The 19,771-nt window shown below is 39.1% G+C and overlaps 2 pseudogenes; both read left to right on the top strand.

Moving 5' to 3' along the window:
• The first annotated feature begins 601 nt into the window (after positions 1–601).
• Positions 602–1,845, top strand: LOC140498533 (creatine kinase B-type pseudogene; annotated as a pseudogene).
• Positions 1,846–2,615: 770 nt separating this feature from the next.
• On the top strand, positions 2,616–4,006 carry LOC140501633 (fructose-1,6-bisphosphatase 1 pseudogene; annotated as a pseudogene).
• The last annotated feature ends 15,765 nt before the right edge of the window (positions 4,007–19,771 follow it).

A 19,771-nucleotide genomic window follows, 5' to 3' on the forward strand; every position in this document is an offset into this window, starting at 1 on the left:
CCCTCCCCCATACCTCACACTGTAAGCTCCAGGGTAACTAAAGGGAAACTCAGAATGACTTCACCTGGTCTCTGTTTTGGCACACCAGCCAGTTCAACACCAGGTAAGCTACAGCATTTTAGCTTCTAGCTGAAAAAAACATAATACAGAAAACCTCAAGTTCCAAGCAAAAGAACTGTGGGACAGAGCCCCCTGTGCCCCAGAAGCAGAGATCCACTTTAAAAGCAAGGAAAAAGGCAATCATCATGAGTGTAAAGGAAACTAGAAAAGAAAAAAACATAGACTATTACTATGGAGACAAGGAACAAAACATGAATACCGAAGAGGTCAGCATTGAGATTGTACTCCCATATGAAACTTCAGAAGGGAATATGAACTGGTCTTAAGCCCAAAGAGTATTCTTGGAAGAGCTCAAGAAGGATTTTAAAAGCCAAATTAGAGAAGTGGAAGAAAACTAGCCAATGATTTTAAAAATATGAAAAAAGAATTAACTGAAGAGAACAACTCTTTAAAAAGGAAAATTGTGGACTTGGTGACTGAGCTCAAGCTTAGTTGACCTGGGATTCGTGCACAGCTGCTGCTGCAGCAGCAGCATCCTCGCAACCTGCTTGTTCTCTGTGACCCCTGGAGCACCCTCACCTCCCACCATCATGCTGTTCTCCAATAGCCACAGCATGCTGAAGTCCTGCTACCCCACTGAGGAGGAATATCCTGACCTCTCCTCGCACAACAACCACATGGCTAAAGTGCTGACCCCTGAGCTCTATGAAAAACTCCGAGATAAGGCTACATCAAGTGGTTTCACCCTGCATGATTTCATCCAAACCAGTGTGGACAACCCAGGGCACCCTTTCATCATGACTGTGGGCTATGTGGCTGCAGATGAAGAGAGCTATGAAGTGTTCAAGGATGTTTGATCCCATTATTGTGGACTGACATGGAGGCTACAAGCTTTCTGATGAGCATAAGACTGATCTTAACCCCAACAATCTGCAGGGTGATGATGACCTGGATCCAAACTATGTTCTGAGTTCCCATATTCGAACTGGCTGGAACATCAGAGGATTCTGCCTGCCTCCACATTGTAGCTGGGCCATAGAGAAGCTGACTGTGGAAGCTCTGGCCAGCCTGGAAAGTGACCTGAATGGGAAGTACTATGCTTTGAAGAACAAGACTGAGTAGGAACAGCAGCAGCTGATTGATGACCACTTCCTCTTCAACAAGCTTGTCTCCCCACTCTTCTTGGCTTCTAGCAGGGCCCGAGACTGGCCTGATGGCAGGGGCATTTGGCACAATGACAACAAGACCTTTCTGGTGTGGATCAGTGAGGAAGATCACCGGAGGGTCATCTCCCTGCAGAAGGGAGGTAACATGAAGGAGGTGTTCACACACTTCTGCACAGGGCTTATCCAGATTGAAACCCTTTTTAAGACCAAGAACTATGAGTCCATGTGGAATCTTCACCTGGGCTACATCCTGACATGCCCCTTCAACCTGGGCACAGGCCAACGTGCAGGTGTCCACATCAAACTTCACCACCTGGGCAAGCATGAGAAGTTTGGTGAGGATCTGAAGAAATTGAGACTGTAGAAGAGGGGGGCAGGGAGTGTGGACACAGCAGCTGTGGGTGGTGTCTTTGACATCTCCAGTGCTGACCTCCTGGGCTTCTCAGAGGTGAAGTTGGTGCAGATGGTGGTGCATGGCATGAAGCTGCTCATTGAGATGGAGAAGCGTTTGGAGCAGGGCCAGTCCATTGATGACCTTATGCCAGCCCAGAAATGAGCAGTTGGCCCCCTGAATTCTGTACTTCCTAATTTACTGGATGAATGAAAAACCACCATCCTTCTTGCCTGTGGCAGCCTAGGGGGCTCTGGATACAGCCTACCTAATCATGCTGTAGAGAAGTCTTCCTTCCATCCTTCAGTGTTAAGAGTTTTATTTTTGATGGCTGAGATGTTGCCGAATGCTGAAATAATAAAGCTGTTGTTTTGGCCTGACCCAGGTTTCAGGGCAATCAAAAAAAACAACACTGTTGGGGGACTTCAACCTCCCCCTCTCTGAACTTGATAAATCTAACCTCAAAATAAAGAAGAAAGAAATTAAGGAGGTGAATAAAACTCTAGATGAGGTAGATATGATAGCTCTCTGGAGAAAATTGAATGGGGATAGAAAGGAATATATGTTTTTCTCAGTGGTACATGGCACATATACAAAAATGGACCATGTACTAGGGCATAAAAACGTCACAACTCAGTGCAGAAAGGGAGAGATAGTTAATGCATCCTTCTCAGACCATAATGCAATAAAAATATATGTAATAAAAGGCCATGGAAAGATAAAACAAAAATTAATTCGAAACTAAATAATCTAATCCTAAAGAATGAGTGGGTTAAACAACATCATAGAAACAATTAGCAACTTCATTCAAGAGAATGACAATAATGAGACAACCTATCAAAATTTATAGGATACTGCAAAAGCAGTTTTTAGGAGAAGTTTTACCTCATTGAACGCCTACATGAATAAAATAGAGAAAGAGGAGATCAATGAACTGGGCATGCAGCTGAAAAAGCTAGAAAAAGAACAAATTGAGGACTGACCAGAGCCCTGGGAGGTAGAGACTGGAGGCTCTCGCGCATACACGCGCACCGAGGCCAGCTCCGACTCCCTTCTCCAGCCCCTCCGGCTGCCTGCTGCACTCAGGACTTTTCTTGCCCTAAAGACATCCACCCTTCTGACCCAATCATGACCGACAAGTCCTTCTTCGACACCGATGTCAACACCCTGACCCGATTCGTCATGGAGGAGGGGAGGAAAGCCAAAGGCACCGGAGAGATGACCCAGTTGCTTAACAGCCTCTGCACCGCTGTCAAAGCCATCTCCTCTGCGGTGCGGAAAGCAGGCATAGCCAATCTGCATGGAATTGCTGGCTCTACCAATGTCACTGGTGACCAAGTCAAGAAGCTGGATGTTCTCTCCAATGACTTGGTTGTTAACATGCTAAAGTCATCCTTTGCTACATGTGTTCTTGTATCAGAAGAAAACAAGAATGCCATAATAATAGAGTAGGAAAAAAGGGGTAAATATGTGGTCTGTTTTGATCCTCTGGATGGTTCTTCGAACATTGACAGCCTTGCATCCATTGGAACTATTTTTGGCATTTACAGAAGGAATTCAACTGGTGAGCCTTCTGAGAAGGATGCTTTGCAGCCTGGCAGGAATCTAGTGGCTGCTGGGTATGCTCTCTATGGCAGTGCCACAATGTTAGTGCTGGCTATGGAATGTGGAGTCAACTGCTTTATGCTGGACCCGGCTATTGGGGAGTTCATTTTGGTTGAAAAGGATGTGAAGATAAAAAAGAGAGGCAATATCTACAGTCTTAATGAGGGCTATGCCAGGGACTTTGATCCTGCAATCGCTGAATATATCCAGAAGAAGAAATTTCCCCAGGATAACACAGCTCCTTACGGTGCAAGATATGTGTGCTCCATGGTGGCAGATGTGCATAGAACACTGGTGTATGGAGGAATCTTTTTGTATCCAGCCAACAAAAAGAGCCCCAAAGGAAAGCTGAGACTCCTGTACGAGTGTAACCCAATGGCCTTTGTCATGGAAAAAGCTGGAGGACTGGCTACCACAGGAGATAAAGCTGTACTGGACGTCATTCCCACTGACATCCATGAGAGAGCACCCGTGATTCTGGGGTCCCCAGATGATGTGAATGAAGTCCTAGAGATTTACAAGAAGCATGCTTACAAGTGAAGATCTCATCTTCCCACATGGGCTGAGACATGAAAAAGAACAGGACCAAAGATCATAGTGAACTCTAACTTCCATGGCAGACCAACATCAAAGCAATTTTTTATTTCCCACAATCCTTTTGATATACCAAATACTGTATGGTGCTTTGGGCACCCTAACCAAAAGATAGTTTCCATAGGGTTACAAATGGTAAAGATATTTTGAGAGGTAGGGAAGCAAAAGATGAAATAAAATTGTTCTTCCTTTAAAAAAAACCAAAAAAAAAAAAAAAGAAGAACAAATTGAAAATCCCCAAGTGAGCACCAAATTAGAAATTCTGAAAACCAAAGGAGAGATTAATAAAATGGAAATTAAGAAAACTATTGAACTAATAAATAAAACTGAGTTGGTATTATTTTAAATTAAAAAATTAAAAAAATAAATTTATTAAAAATTAAATTAAAATCTTCTCAATAAATTAGATTAAATTAAAAATTTGTCAATAAAATTGTTAAACCTTTGGTCAATTTGTTTTAAGAAAGAAAGAAGAAACCAAATTACCAATATCAAAAATGAAAAGAATGAACACATCTCCAATGAGGAGCAAATTACAAAAATAATTACAAATTACTTTGCCCAGCTGTATGCCCATGCATTTGCCAATCTAAGTGAGATGGATAAATACTTAAAAAATACATAAATGGCTCAGATTAACAGAAAAGGAAATAGAATACTTAAATAACCCTATCTCAGAAAAAGAAATTGAACAAGCCATCAATGAATTCCCTAGGAAAAAATCTCCAGGGCCAGATGAATTCTATCAAATATTTAAAGAACAGTTAATTCCAATAATATATAGACTATTTGGGACAATGGGTGAAGAAGGAGTTCTACCAAATTCTATTTATGACACAAATATGGTTCTGATACCTAAACCAGGAAGAGCCAAAACAGAGGAAGAAAATTATAGACCAATTTCTTTAATGAATGTAGATGCAAAAATTTTAAATACAATATTAGCAAAAAGAATACAGAGACTTATTAGAGAAGAACACATTATGATCAGGTATGATTTGTACCAGAAATGCAAGGCTGGTTCAATATTAGGAAAGCTATCAGCATTTTTTATCGTATCAACAACAAAACTAACAGAAACCATATTATTATCTCAATAAATGCAGAAAAAGCTTTTGACAAAATATAATACCCATTCCTATTGAAAACACTGAAGAGAATAGGAATAAATGCAGCCTTAGATAAAATAATGAGTATCTACCTAAAACCAATAGCAAGCATTTTATGTAATGGGAATAAGCTAGATGCATTTCCAATAAGATCAGGGCTGAAACAAGGATGCCCATTATAACCACTGTTATTCAATGTGGAATTAGAAATGTTAGCTTTACCAATAAGAGAAGAAAAAAAAATTGAAGGAATTAGAATAGGCAAAGAAGAAACTAAACTGTGATTCTCTGCAGATGATATGATGCTGTACTTAGAGAATCCCAGAGAGTCAAGCAAAAACCGACTTGAAATAATAAACAACTTTGGTAAACTTGCAGGTTACAAAATAAACCCATATAATTCATCTGAATTTCTATATACAGTAAGAGATAGAGAAATTCCATTTAAAGCTATGGTAGACACTATAAAATATCTGGGAGTCTTTCTTCCAAAACAAACCCAGGGACTATATGAACTCAATTACAAGACATTTTTTGCACAAATAAAGTCAGATCTAAGCAAGTGGAAAAACATCAGGGGTTCGGGGGTAGACTGAGGTAATATAATAAAAATGACAATTCTACCTAAATTAATTTATCAATTCAGTGCCATACCAATCAAACTATCAGATAATTATTTTCTAGAGCTAGAAAAAATAGTATCAAATTTCGTCTGGAAGAACAAAAGGTCCAGAATATCAAGGGAATTAATGAAAACAAATGTTAAGAAAGGTGGCCTAGCCCTACCAGATCTCAAATTACATTGTAAAGCAGCAAACATCAAAACTACTTGGTACTGGCTAAGAAATAGAGGGGTAGCCCAGTGGAATAAGTTATGTACTCAAGATACAGTAGTCAATGAATATAGCAATCCACTGTTTGATAAACCCAAGAACCCCAGCTTCTGGGATAAGAACTCACTGTTTGACAAAAATTGCTGGCAAAACTGGATAACAGTGTGGTGGAAACTGGGCATAGGCAAATGCCTGACACCATACACAAGAATAAAGTCCAAATGTACACATAATCAAGGTATAAAGATTGAGACTATAAACAAATTAGGGGAGCAAGAAATAACGTATTTGTCAGATTTATGGAGAATGGAGAAATTTTTTACCAAACAAGAGACTGAGAATATTATGAAGTACAGAATGGATAATTTTGATTACATTAAATTAAATATATTTTGCACAAGCAAACCCAATGCAACCAAGATTAGGAGGAAAGCAGAAAACTGGGAAAGAATTTTTGCAACTAGTGTCTATGATAAAGGTATCATTTTTAAAATATATAGAGAACTGAGTCAAATTTACAAGAATACAAGTCATTTTCCAATTGATAAATGGTCAAAGAATATGAACAGGCAGTTTTCAGAGGAAGAAATTAAAGCTTATCTATAGTCATATGAAAAAATGCTCTAAATCACTATTGATTAGAGAGAGGTAAATCAAAACAACTCTGAGGCACCACATCATGCCTATCAGATTGGTTAACATGACAGAACAGGAAGATGTTGGAGAAGATGTGGGAGAGTTGCAACACTAATTAATTGTTGGTGGAACTATGAGCTGTTCCAACCATCCTGAAGAGCAATTTGGAGCTATGACCAAAGGGCTACAAAAATGTGCATACCCTTTGACCTAGCAATATTGCTTATAGGAATGTATCTCGAAGAGGTCATAAAAATATGAAAGGGTCCCACAGGTGCAAAAATATTTTTAGCAGCTCTCTTTGTGGTGGCCAAGAACTGGAAATCAAGGGGATGTCCATCAATTGGGGAATGGCTGAAAAAGTTGTGGTATATGAATATAATGGAATACTACTCTGTTATAAGAAATGTCCAACAGGAAGACTTCAGAGAGACCTGGAAGGACTTACACGAACTGATGCTGAGTGAAAGTAGCAGAACCAGGAGAACTTTGTACAAAGTAACAACCACAGTGTGCAAGGAATTTTTCTGGTAGACTTAGACCTTTATAGCAATGCAAAGAGCTAAAAAAATTGTTAATGGACTCTTGAGACAAAATGCTTTCCACATCCAGAGGAAGAACTATGGAAATGGATTGCAGAATGAAGCAGACTATTTTCTCTTGTGTTTTATCTGGTTTGGTTTTTTTCATGGTTTCTACCATTCATTTTAATTCTTCCATGCAACATGACTAATGTATTGTATGTAATGTAATGACTAAAATGTATTTAGTAAGAATGTGTATGTAGAACCCATAAAAGATTATAAGCTGTCTCTAGGAGGGAAGGAGGTAGGACAGGGAGAGGGGGGAAGAAGGAGCAGAAAATCTAAGATTTATGGAAGTGGTTGTAGAAAACTGAAAACAAATTAATTTTTTAAAAGACAAAATATGGGAGTTAATGTCGGGAGGAAAATGTCGGGAAAGATTGATACACTAATGCATTATTACTTGAGCTGAGTTGGTACAAATGTTCTGGAAAGAACTTTGGAATTATGCAAAGAAAGTGACTAAATTTCTAGAGATTCAACTACTAGACACATGGTCCAAAGAAGTAATTGACAAGAAGGAAGCCTCTATATACACCAAAATATTTATAGCAGCACTTTTTTTGTCATAGGAAAAAAACTGGAAACCAAATAGATGTCCACTGAATTGTGGCATATGATTTTAACAGAGTATTTCTATTCTATAAGAAATAACAAAATTATGTATATAGAGATGCATGGAAAGACTTCCATGATCTGATGCAAAATAAAGTGAGCAGAGATGGGGAAAATAACATGAACAATGAGTAAAATCATGTAAATGGAAAGAACAACCATAAAACAATTGAAAATGAATACTGAGTAGTGAAATTCCTTTTGGGTAAAGGGTCTTGACCAGCAGTTCTCAGGATGCAATGAATGAGGCAGGAGGCAGGATGTAAGGCAACTCCATTTATTAGCAGTGAAGGCGTTGTTTATAATATCATAGCCTCGTGAATTATACCCTTCAACCCCCTTAAAGGTCAAAGCTAATCCTCCAGTCCCTGCTCCGCATTTACCTTGTGTCCAGCTCGTGATCACCCACTTCTCCTAAACTCCAGGAAGAAAACAAAGGCAGCGGTCCTGCCTCAGGTGCCATTAGTTCCAGGCACTTTGGCTGCGGTTCTACAATGGCATCCGAGAGTTCCTAGACCCCTTACACTGAGTAATTACAAAGAATAAGGTTTGGCTCCAAAAGTGTTATGAGATTTCTCTCCCCCCTCAACTCCTTTGCAGAGAGCAAGGGTTCACAAATATGAAACATTGCATATGATGTCAGATTTTTATTGAGATACTGATTTTTATTTTTTCTCTTCTTCCTCTTTTAAAAATAATTTTTGTCATAAGAGATGATTCATTAGTAGAGGGAAAAAGAGGAAGGGATATCAAAAATGTAGATACAAAAAAACCAAATTATTTTAAACATTAATAATAGTATCCTAGAAAAGTGACATGGAATCATAGATCTAGAGTTGGAAGGGATGTCAGAAACCATATAGTCCAATCCCCTCATTTTATAGATGAGGAAACTGAGGCCCAGAGCAGCTAAATGACACTTAAAGTCACACTGTCAATAAGTGGCAGAACTAGGTTTTGAACTCATATCTCCTTGCTCCAAATCTAAACTGGGAGTACCTAGAATCAAATGTTGGCTCTTACTAGATTGTACCTAAAGCAAGTCACTTCAAGTCTCTAAGCCTCAGTATCAGCATCTGTAAAATGGGAATTCAAATACTTACAATTTCTATCTCCAGGTTGGGTATTAGAGCCAGCTAGATAATACCTGCCTCAGTGCATTCCATCATGCCTTATTTGTAGTTGCTACACCCTGTGTATGTAGGACACATATGTATATGTATGTATATGATGACTATGTATATGTATATACATATGTATATGAGGACATGTTTGTTAGGATTTGGATAAACTTCAAATGTTGCTCTATGTTATGAATAGACTTTATTGCTAGGACACCTGAAAAGGAAAACAGAATGCTCTTTGAAAATTCTATTGCATTTCTCTTTAATCGTTTTGGTTCCTTAGACTCCTTTGGCAGCCTGGTGAAGCCTATGGACCCTTTCTCAGAAGAGTATTTTTAGACAAATAAAATAAAATACACAAAATTACAAAGTTATGCTACAGCTCTTAGCTCCCCCTTCCCACCCCACTCCCAACCTCCCAGACTCCCAGTTAAGAATCTCTGTTCTGTTTAAGGAGGAAGAAAATTCCTTAAGATGCTCTATTGGGAGTTCAAATCCTACTAAAGGTTTATTTTCCTGCCTACCTATATAAAAGGTTTATTTTCCTGCTTATCTATATAATGTACTGTTTTTCACTATTTTATTTTACATTCCTAAACTTCTATAATGACCTTGCTTCCAAAATTACATTTCATAGAGAATACTTTTCTCATACAAATAAATTAGGGTTTTTAAATTTAATTTTATTTGTTTTGTGGTTTTATTTTGCGTTCTGGTTCCAACAGGTAAGAGATTTCTATATCCTAAAGTGATAAGCATGATGGGAAATGTGATCTAGTCAATCACTGCCTAAGAATCTGCAGGAACTAGAAAATCGAAATATCACTGAAAAAACATCAGACAGACCTTTTTTTTTTTTTTTTTTTAGTTAAAAAAAAGGAAGTTAGTGACTTCTCTTTGGTAGCAAAATGCCTAAGAGCCCTAAGGGAAATGCTGCTTACCTCTCAATGATCTAATAAAAGACCACAGACCTCTGATGACTGGAAGAGACCCAATTCAAGACCCAAACCCATTCTCCTGAAACCTCAGCAGGCTACAAAGACTGTTTTTGTCTCATTGGGACAAGTTCCATATATGGTCTGTTTCTTTCTTCCCTGGGTGTGACAGTTCACTGATCATAAAATTAGTCTGTGAGAAGGCAATTGAAGCTAATGGAAGAAATAATGAGATTGGAGAATCTGATCAATTCCCCCTTTTAAATTATTCCTGCTGACTCTTCAAATAGCTCTAAAATATAAATTTGCTGTGAGGAAAGTTGAAAATCTTTTTGTACCCGATACAAGCAAGTTAGTATTAGGAGAGAAAGGCAATGCAAATTTGTTTTTTCTTCATGTATTTTAAATGTCAGAGCCAAATGTTGAAGGTACTACATAATTTAAATACTTTTCATTTTCCATAGTGTTTCCCACTCTGATCACAAAGTTAGCAAACATTTAATAGAACATTATAATGATATACTTAGTTTTAAAGGATAGAGGAACATGTCACACTCACAGAGAAATTTTTCTAGTAATCAATAAATCAAAAAACATTTATAAAGAGCCTACTTCATGCCACACACTGTGCTAAGTAAAGCATGTAATAAGAATGTATGTGACCTAACCTTGAGAATCCCTTTGGTCTGATCCAGGACAGGTCACACTATGTGTCCTCCTCTAAGAACTAGGCAGGCTTGTCGACTGATTTGAGTAGTACCCAAGAACTGGAGTTTACACTATTTTATAGTCAGGAGGACAAAGGGAACCTTCTCCCTCTCTAAATGTACCAGATCTCTTCCACTTTTGAATGCAGCAATCATGAGTAAACTAGAAAATTATACACAGGGTTTAGTAAAATTCTTCTGGTGTTCAGTACTTATGCCTTCCTCAGTCACTCCAGCTGTTTCTGTCTTCTCATCCCATCCTCCCCCTTCAAGAAAGTACTGAACTTGACCTGAAATACCCATTTTGGGGCAAAGATTTGTGCAAGGAACTGCAGTAGATAGCAATACAATAATCCTTATCCCCAAGGAGCTTACACTCTAGTTAGGGACTTAATACAAGTAAGCAATTAAGGATAAAGGAGAGGGTGCTCATTTCATAGAAAAGAGTGCAAATAAATGCTGTTAGAGCCCAGAAAAATGAGATTCTTCATGTTGCCTACAATGTGGACTCTCAAAGTCATACTGGATTGGAAATTGCAGTTTTGAAGAGGTTGTGTTTCTCCCATGGGGAATCCACAGTTCTCTGTGTGTGGTGAGTACAAACTGGTATCCTTGACAAGGTAATAATATGGGAGGAATGCATTTCTACTCTCAGATGTCTTTTGGGGGGAGGATTAACTATTTCCCTAAAGGATATAAGAAAATATCCAAGAGAGATAAAAACTCTGAAACAAGAGGAATCTCATGCGGAAGCCGAAAAGTCAAGAGGTTATGAAGGTAGAAGAATTGGGCACAGGGGAAGAGAATTTCAACGTAATTGGTTTATTTGTGACCCTATTTATTTTAGTTTATACATTAAAAAAATCTTCTAAGAAAAGGGCCATAGCCTTCACTAGACTGCAGAAAGGGTCTATGATGCATACAAAAAGGTTAAGAACATCAAGACTGGGAACTGCTGTGCTCTTCTACTACTGCCATGGCCCCAACATCTGCTGCTGTGGAGGCTCAGGAGTTCCCTCAGTCTACTGTGCTCCTTTTCCACATCTGTCATCTGGTTCCCACTGCTCGTTCTGCTGTCACTTATTCCAGAAAGCATTATGGCCTTTTTAGGAGGCTACTTGGCCTAATACGCACCATTCTGTAGCTCTGTTGTCAGATCAATAACCTCACTCACTATCATACTTGTCAAAATTTCAGACTCAAGCTTTCTTACCTGGTCTTTTATTCCTGAGTTAGGGTGATGAAATTTCATTCACCTTTGCCCTCTCAGGATGGAGGCCCATAATCAATGGCTGATGATAAACTCTTGCAGCCTCTTTCCATTTGCCTTTAGAATTCCCAATATCCTCTCCCTCAAATCATAAATCAGCCTAAAGAGAAGGTATGAAAGCTAGCTTGAGGCTCAGATAAATGACTCAAAAGGCCTAAAGACACTGAGAGGGAAGGGAAAAGCTGGCAGCTCTACTGATATTTCTGCCATCACATGGAAAGGTCTTTTCCCATTATATGTAAAATACTTCCTCCCTCACAGGATTACTATGAGGAAAAAGCTTTGAAAATCTTAAAGTGCCATGTAAATGTGAGTTAGTGGCAATATAGTTTTTGTTACAGTTATCTAGAAGTTACAGTTATCCACAGTTACAGTTATCTAGAAGGAAGAAGGAGCTTCTCATGATCTAGAAAATGAGCAAGGAGAATCCATGAATACTACTAAGAGTGAGGAAATCAGTTATTGTCCTGAGAAAGGAGACTTCTTCAAATGGTAGGTTTGTTGAGGTCTAGAGTTCAAAGTCAAAAGACATGAGGTCTTGCCTCAAATGAATTTGGCCCAAGCCTTCTTTCAGCCAGAGAGAAGGTTTATTAGAGCTCTAAGCACTCCACATTGCCTGCTTCATCTGGCTTCATGGCCTTTGGAACAAATTGTTCTCATCTGCCCACTCTACCACCAGAGGAAGTCTTCACATGCTTGGGGTAGACATCTCCCTAATTCACCAATGGGTTTGAGACCTCTTGGTTACCCTCAACCTGGTTTGGCCCGTCTCCTGAAACAGTTTACCAGGGTGTGGCCACTGTGCATGCTACAGCTTCTTAGAGCCACAGGTGAGAGTTAGGTGGAACAGGTGGACACTAAAGGGGGAAAGAGCCTCAAAAAGGGCTCAGCAGCCATCACACCAAAAGTACTGCTCCTCCCTGAACACATATGTCAATTTCATGATGGCAAGTTTGCCTGGGTTCTGGATAATGGACAATGCTCTCATGCCTTCCCAATCAGCAATGGAGTGAAACAGGAATGAGTGCTTGCTTCCATGCTTTTTTAGCATGATGTTTTTAGCCATGTTGTCAAATGCTTTCAGTGAGGATGAACATATCATCAAGGTCAGCTACCATGCTGATGGTAAATTCTTCAATTTGAAAAGGTTGCAAGTCAAGACCAAAGTGGAGGGAGTGTTGGTGCATGATTTTCTCTTTGCAGATGATTGTGCACTCAATGCAGCCTCTGAAGCTGAGAGGCAACAAAGTATGGATCAATTCTCTGCTGCCTGTGATAATTTTGGCCTAATAATTAACACCAAGAAAACACAGGTGCTCCATCAGCCACCACCACACCATCCATATGTGGAACCATTGGTTACAACAAATAGAGTAGTTTTGAATGCTGTGAATGAGTTCACTGATCTTAGTAGTATACTTTCCAGAGATGTACTCATTGACAATGAGGTTGATTAATACGTTGCCAGAGCTAGTTCAGTGTTTGGGAGGCTCCAAAGAAAAGTTTGGGAGACAAGAGGTATTAAACTGACTACAAAACTGGAGGTCTACAGGGCCATTGTGCTCACATCATTGTTATATGCTTGTGAAACATGGTATGCCAGGTATGCCAGGAAACTGAATTGCTTCCATTTGAAATGTCTTTGGAAGATTCTGAGGATCACCTGGCAGGATAAGATACCAGACACTGAAGTCCTTGCTCGAGTTGAACTACCAAGTACTCAAACTATACTTCAGAAAGCGCAACTTTGATGGACTGGCCACATTGTTTGAATGCAAAATGTATGCTTGCCACAAAAACTATTTTGTGGAGAACTTGCATGGGGCCGGTGATCACACAGTGGTCAGAAGAAGTGATACAAGGACACTCTCAAGGTCTCTCTCAAAAACTTTGGATTTGACTGTACAACATGGGAGACATTGGCACAGGACCATTCAGCATGATGTGCCAACATCAGAAAGGATGCTATGCTCTTTCAGTTCAAAACAGAACTGAAACAGCACCAAGTAAACATAGGATGGGAAAATTTGGGATATCTACCCCAAATATTCACATGAACTACCTATGACCAACCTGAACATTCCAAGCTCATATTGGTCTGATCAGTCACAGTTGGACACACTGAAATTTCACTTTATCATGGTGATGTCATGTTGGTCCTCTTTGAAGAAGGACAATAACCAACCAATCAATCAACCAACCAGGTTTATTAGAACACCAATTGGGGTGGGCAAGATATTAACAATCTGCGATATTGGCCAGACTTTTAAGGAATCTGAGCACTTTAATAGAGGCAAGATGGATCATTTATAGGAAGACTGTTGGAAGATCTGGGTGTGATCTAGGAGTGGCCAAGAAGTCTGGGAACAGAGAAGGGGTCTAGGTGGAATTAAGGGGTGGTAGTCTAGGTTTGGACCAGGTACAGACAGTGAAGGCCACAATGAAAGGTTTAAATGGGAAGGGCTGGTGCCCCAGGTGAGCACCAGAGACTTGAACCCTTAAGAAATTCCAGAGACTTTTCCTTTTTGGAGTCAGATTCCAAAGATATGTTTTTTTCCTTTTAGGGGTACACATGCCATCCCCATCAGGTTCCCCCACTAAGGGATATAAAGGTGATCATAGGCCCACCTGAATAGCCCAATCAGGAAGAATGCTGTCTTCTTAGGATGTTGCAGAGAGTCTCCCAAAACTTGAGGTTTTCAGTCTTCTTCTGATGATCACTCTGGCCAATAATATTTTCAGAACGAATGCTAAAAAATATCTTGAGGGAATAACTAGAAGCTAGACATAAAACTGAAGGAGTTTGGGTACTGAAAGATAATACAACATGGATGGTAAATAGCTACTAGGCAGGTAGTGTTAGAGTGAGGTATTTGGCTTTCGGGCCCAATCCTGCTTTAACCCTACCCTAGTTTATAATTTCTTCATTCAAATGAGATAATTGTGAATATAAATAAATTATAAATAATTGATTATAATTGCAAAGTGCCTAGCACAGTGTCTGATGCACTGTAAGTGCTACATAAATAGTATTTTAATCACTATTGTTATTAACATTCTTCCATTGTCATGGACAAGTTGACTGTCAACTTGACCATGACAATGGAAGAATATTAATAATATTAGTGACTCAATTTGTACTCAGTAAAACACACACCTGGGGCAGCTGAGTGGCTCAGTGGATAGACTGCTGGGCCCAGAGTCAAGAAGACTCATCTTCCTGAGTTCAAATCTGTCCTCAGAGACTTACTAGCTGTGTCACTCTGGTTAAGTCCCTTAACCCTGTTGGTCTCAGTTCCCTCATCTGACAAATGAACTGGAGAAGGAAATGGCAAACCACTCCAGTGTCTTTGTCAGGATAACCCAAACAGGGCCACAAAGAGTCAGATGTGACTGAAAAACAACCAAACAATGACAACTAAAATACAAACTTGGAATCCAGTCTTCCTGACCACTTCTTGCACAATGCTGTGCTTGTAACTTCCAGGTTATTTCCCAAGACACCAGGCTATTATACTAGTCTCAAAGCTACTTTTTTATTTGCCTAACCCTTCCCCTATAACACATGCACATTTATAACTTTGTAGATATTTCTTTAATCAGAAAACATAGTGAGAACTGATATCATTATTTTTCTTTTTCCCTCTCATTCTCAGAAGATCCTTGACTTAGTCAGATCCCATCTAACCTATCATGTGCATTTATGGTCACCCCATTTAGAAGGAAATTCAACCAGTTAGAGTTTATCCAAAGCAAGGAAATCATAATGGTAAAATAACTCAAAATCATTTTGTAGAAATATTTGTCAAAGTACCTGGAGAATTGTAGCCTGGAGAAGAGATGACTAAGTGTGGAAGGGTTAAAAGATGTGATCACTGTCTTTCAATACTTAAAGGGAAGCATGCGAAAAAGGGCTTAGACTTGGTCTGTTTGGCCCAGAATCTCGAACTTACAAGGATACAGATTTTAGTTCATTATAAGAAAAATTTCTGAGCATTTAGAACTGCCCAAAGATACCTGTCTCTGGCATTATGCTTCCTGTCACTGACTTCAAGTAGAAAATGAATATTATATATTGGTGATGTCGGAGGAATTTATGCTTGGGGTGTAGGCTATACTAGATAGTCTGTGAGGTCTCTTGCCATTCAGAAAATCTATGAAACATAATTATGTTTTAAGAGGGCACCTAAATACCTCTGTTTCAGTTATGTTCGATGAAATCGATCCCTTCACGAAGAAAAAAAAAATAGCTCCCTTGGGCAAATCTTTTAAAAATGTGATAGAAACCAGTACGCAAAAAGATAACTAATTTAGACATCTCTCCAAAAAAAGGCAGCATAATGTGATGCATCAGCTAGCCTTGGAACCAAGAAACCCTGGATTCAAGTTCTTCCTCTGACAGCTTTCTGTGTAACCCTGGGTTAGTCATTGACCCACTCAGTGCCCCAGTCAATTCTCAAAGACAGTAGGTTGAAGGAATCTCCTCAAAATTTGGCATTCCCTATCCTGTGAAATCAGAGACTCAATTGCTATCCTTAGAAGTAAAAAACAACTGTAAACAAGTATTATATGTCCCCAAAGACCTTATTGTACCCCACCCCTTTCTGTTTATGAACTTAAAGTATTTAGTATAGATTATAACTGGTACTGATTCCCAGCAGAGGCAGAGTCCAATTCTTAAGGAATGATAAATTCAATCGCAAAACACACATTCATGCAGAAACTGAAAACAGAGCAAGAACACACAGGGACTAGAATCCCACAGATCGGGACAATTGAAATATACAAAATACAAAAGTCTGTATTTAAATAAATTATGGTTGTGGCCAAAAACAGAGAAAATCCAGGGCATTCAAATTTGTTCTTGGGAGGAGATCTCAGATCTGCCAAGCATCAGCCCAGAAAGAATAGTCTGATCTGGATTTAAAACCACTGAAGAAAAAAGCCTGTTATAAAAAAAAAGTGCTGACAAGCCTTGAACTTATTCAGAAGAATAAATGAAACATGATACAGCCACAGATATTTGCTGCTTTGCTTGTCCCCAGAAGAATCTCCAGCTGCCTCCAGATGGCCATTCAAGGGCATCCTTGACTCCCTTTGGAACAAAGACCCATTCAGCATCAGTGTCGGTGGCATATCATTTTAACCAGCAGTCTTCCAGTGACCAGGCTGAGGATGCCATCAAGGAAAAATGACCAGTTTGCTTAGAGCACCTTGGTGCAAGGCCTGAAAAGGTAAAATGCTACTTGACTGACAAACTGAAAAACCAGGCTTAAACTCAAGGGTGGAAAGAGGGCCTCTGAGAAGCAACAGTATTTATTACTTACTTGAGAACAGCATAGTATGATACATCATTGGAAATTAAGGATTTCAATAAAGAAACCTTTCCCCCTTCCATGTCCTAGAAGCACAGAATTGATGTGTCCTTTTAAGTCACTGACCCATAACAAAGGAAACCTAGTAATATCAGTAATGATTTAAATTAACACTTCATTGATTGAAGTGTGATTCACACATCCATTGTGTGATGAATGACCATTAATATAGTAAAAAATACAGACTTCATTGTAGACACCATGAAAATTGATAGAATAATCCACTATTCCTCCTAAAATTCAGAAAAGGAAGACAGCACAGGGAATGAAAGGTCTTCCATTTAAGAGGTTGACTAAAACATTTTAAAATGTCTCAGAGAATTCCTGGATTTTGGCTCTCTGTATGGACTGTTTAAATCTGTGAGAAGTTATAGGCATGTAACCTGTATAGTAATTGCTTAATTGGATTTATTCTATTCCTTTTATGGATTCCATATATGTGTGCGTGTGTATGTGTGTATACATTGCATATAGTATGCATACCTGAATGTAGATGAAACTCATTTTCACGTGATGTTCACATGATGAGGATACATGGAGCTATTGCAGATCCAGAGAGGAAAGGCAGATTTTTGCAATATAATGAATCTTACGAATTATCCTGACTGGATTGTGTTCATCCTTTGTTTTCAAAGAGGACCATGACATTAGGGAAATGATGACATGACTTGCAGTTGACTTTGATTTGAGTGAGGGAGGGCTGTGCAGATCACCAGCCTCACTTTCTCCTCCTGAGTCATCTGAATCCAGTGACCAGAGTCATCAGGAGGACTAGAGACAGACCAGCATGCAATGGGAGGCCTTAGTCTTTTAGGCTAAGGCTTTTACAGGTACTCGCTTAAAGTGAGGTAATGCCCATTCACTGAATAGGCCTCTTTAAAAGTAATCAGGGAGATGGCCCATTTAATAGAAAAGCAAAATATGAATAAATAAATAGACAGATAAGTCACATTGGGAGGGGCAGGAGCCTCAGGTTGTTGTTTTGAAGAGAAACTGTTATTATTGACAATCACTATAAGCCAGGAGGGTCCAAAACAGCTATTGAGTGGATGTTGGGCAGGGACCCTTCCTTGTTAGATCCGTGGGCTTCAGAGGAGGATCCTGACTGGATAAATATGAACTGACCACACCACTTAGATTAACAACATGAACATAGACATTCTGTTTAAGAGGAAGATCTAAAGGAAAGAGATCACCATGTTCCTGGAAACCATAAAGAGCTTGGAACTTCCCCAAAGCTTCCTCTTATGTTGAGAACAGCAAAAGTTGAATTTCCCATTACCTAGTTGTCATGGTGAATCATATGTAAGGTACAGCAGTGCCACCTGATGAGTAATACTTTCAAATAGTTGACCCATTGAGTATTTGTTAGCAATACAAAATACTTCAGATAGCTGTCCACATGTCTCTGAAAAATCTTTCACTTTTATTCTTCTAACTAGATAAGGTCTACAACTAGACCTAAGAGATAATCAAGTCCAAATCTATCATTTTGCAGATGGAGAAACTGAGGCCCAATTTAATTTAGTGGCTCAGCTAAGATCTCATACCTAGTAGGTAGAAGAATGAAGGATTTGAAGTCAGGCTCTGTGACTCCAGACTGAATTATCTTTCTGTGGGGCATCATGATGACTCAGGGAGTAGGTCTGTAGAGGCTGACATATTTTAATGAGCCTATGCCCCAAACTCAGAAATACCTGTGGGCAGTGGTAACTGGAACGTCTTTTGAGAGATATAAATGAAGTTGCAACAGTCCCAAAGAGAGAACTACAGGCAGCCAAACTCATGTCATGGTACACAGAAACTATTTGAAGCCAAATATATCATCTGAAAATCTCGATGGTTTCCTCTGTTCCTTTTTATGTTGGGCAGTAAATGTAAGGAACTTATTAGCCCCCAAAAGTGGCACAGAATGAAGGTGTAGCACTTTCCAAAATAGAATTAGATTTGTGAATGGCTGTTGCCTTATGGATTGTTAAGACTTGTTCTTCCTAGAACAGGTCCCTTGTTGCATCCTAAAGACATAATACTGAACTGCCTGGACTTTGTGTTAGAAACATAGATACTTTTTGCACAGTCCTGCAGAAGCAGGATGAGTATAGAGGATTCAGGAAACCCTCTTCATTTACATTGTACTTTAGCTGGATTTTTATAGGAAGCTATAAATTCAGAGAATCAATGGTATGGATGGGAAAAGCATTAAAAGAGAGGTTTCCCCTGAATTGACTCTTAACTGCATTGATGGCTATTTGTTTGACTGTTTTTTGACTTGTCTATTTTTATAACATTTTCTGCTTGGTCTGTTGCCCAGATTACTTGCTCACAATATGTCTATGTAACGAATAAATGAGAGGGCTTTATTTGGAAATCAGTGTGAACTGAGATTTTTTCTTTCCTTGCATCTCATGCTTCTCTACAAGTCTTACTTTTCTCCCCTACAACATTATTGCACTAGTTCAACCCAAATCTACTTTTGGTGAAACAAAATTTATTTCTAGGAAGAGAAAAGGGTGGATAGGAAGGAGGAGGGAAAAGAGAGGATAGTTAACTAAAATGGTTCTAAGAGTCCAGTGATCTCCAAAAGAGAGAGTTTGGGGATAAATTATTAGAGTGAAAGGAAAAGGAGAACACCAAAGGAATCAGATCTTGCCTACCATTCACTACCTGTGTGATATTGGGCAAGACATTCATCTCTGTAGGTCTTAGTTTCCTCATTTGTAAAATATGAGAGTTAAACCAAATAATCTCTGTTGTCCCTTTCAATTCT

The sequence above is a fragment of the Notamacropus eugenii genome, chromosome 4 (assembly GCF_028372415.1).
Source record: "Notamacropus eugenii isolate mMacEug1 chromosome 4, mMacEug1.pri_v2, whole genome shotgun sequence".
Taxonomy (NCBI): Eukaryota; Metazoa; Chordata; class Mammalia; order Diprotodontia; family Macropodidae; genus Notamacropus; species Notamacropus eugenii.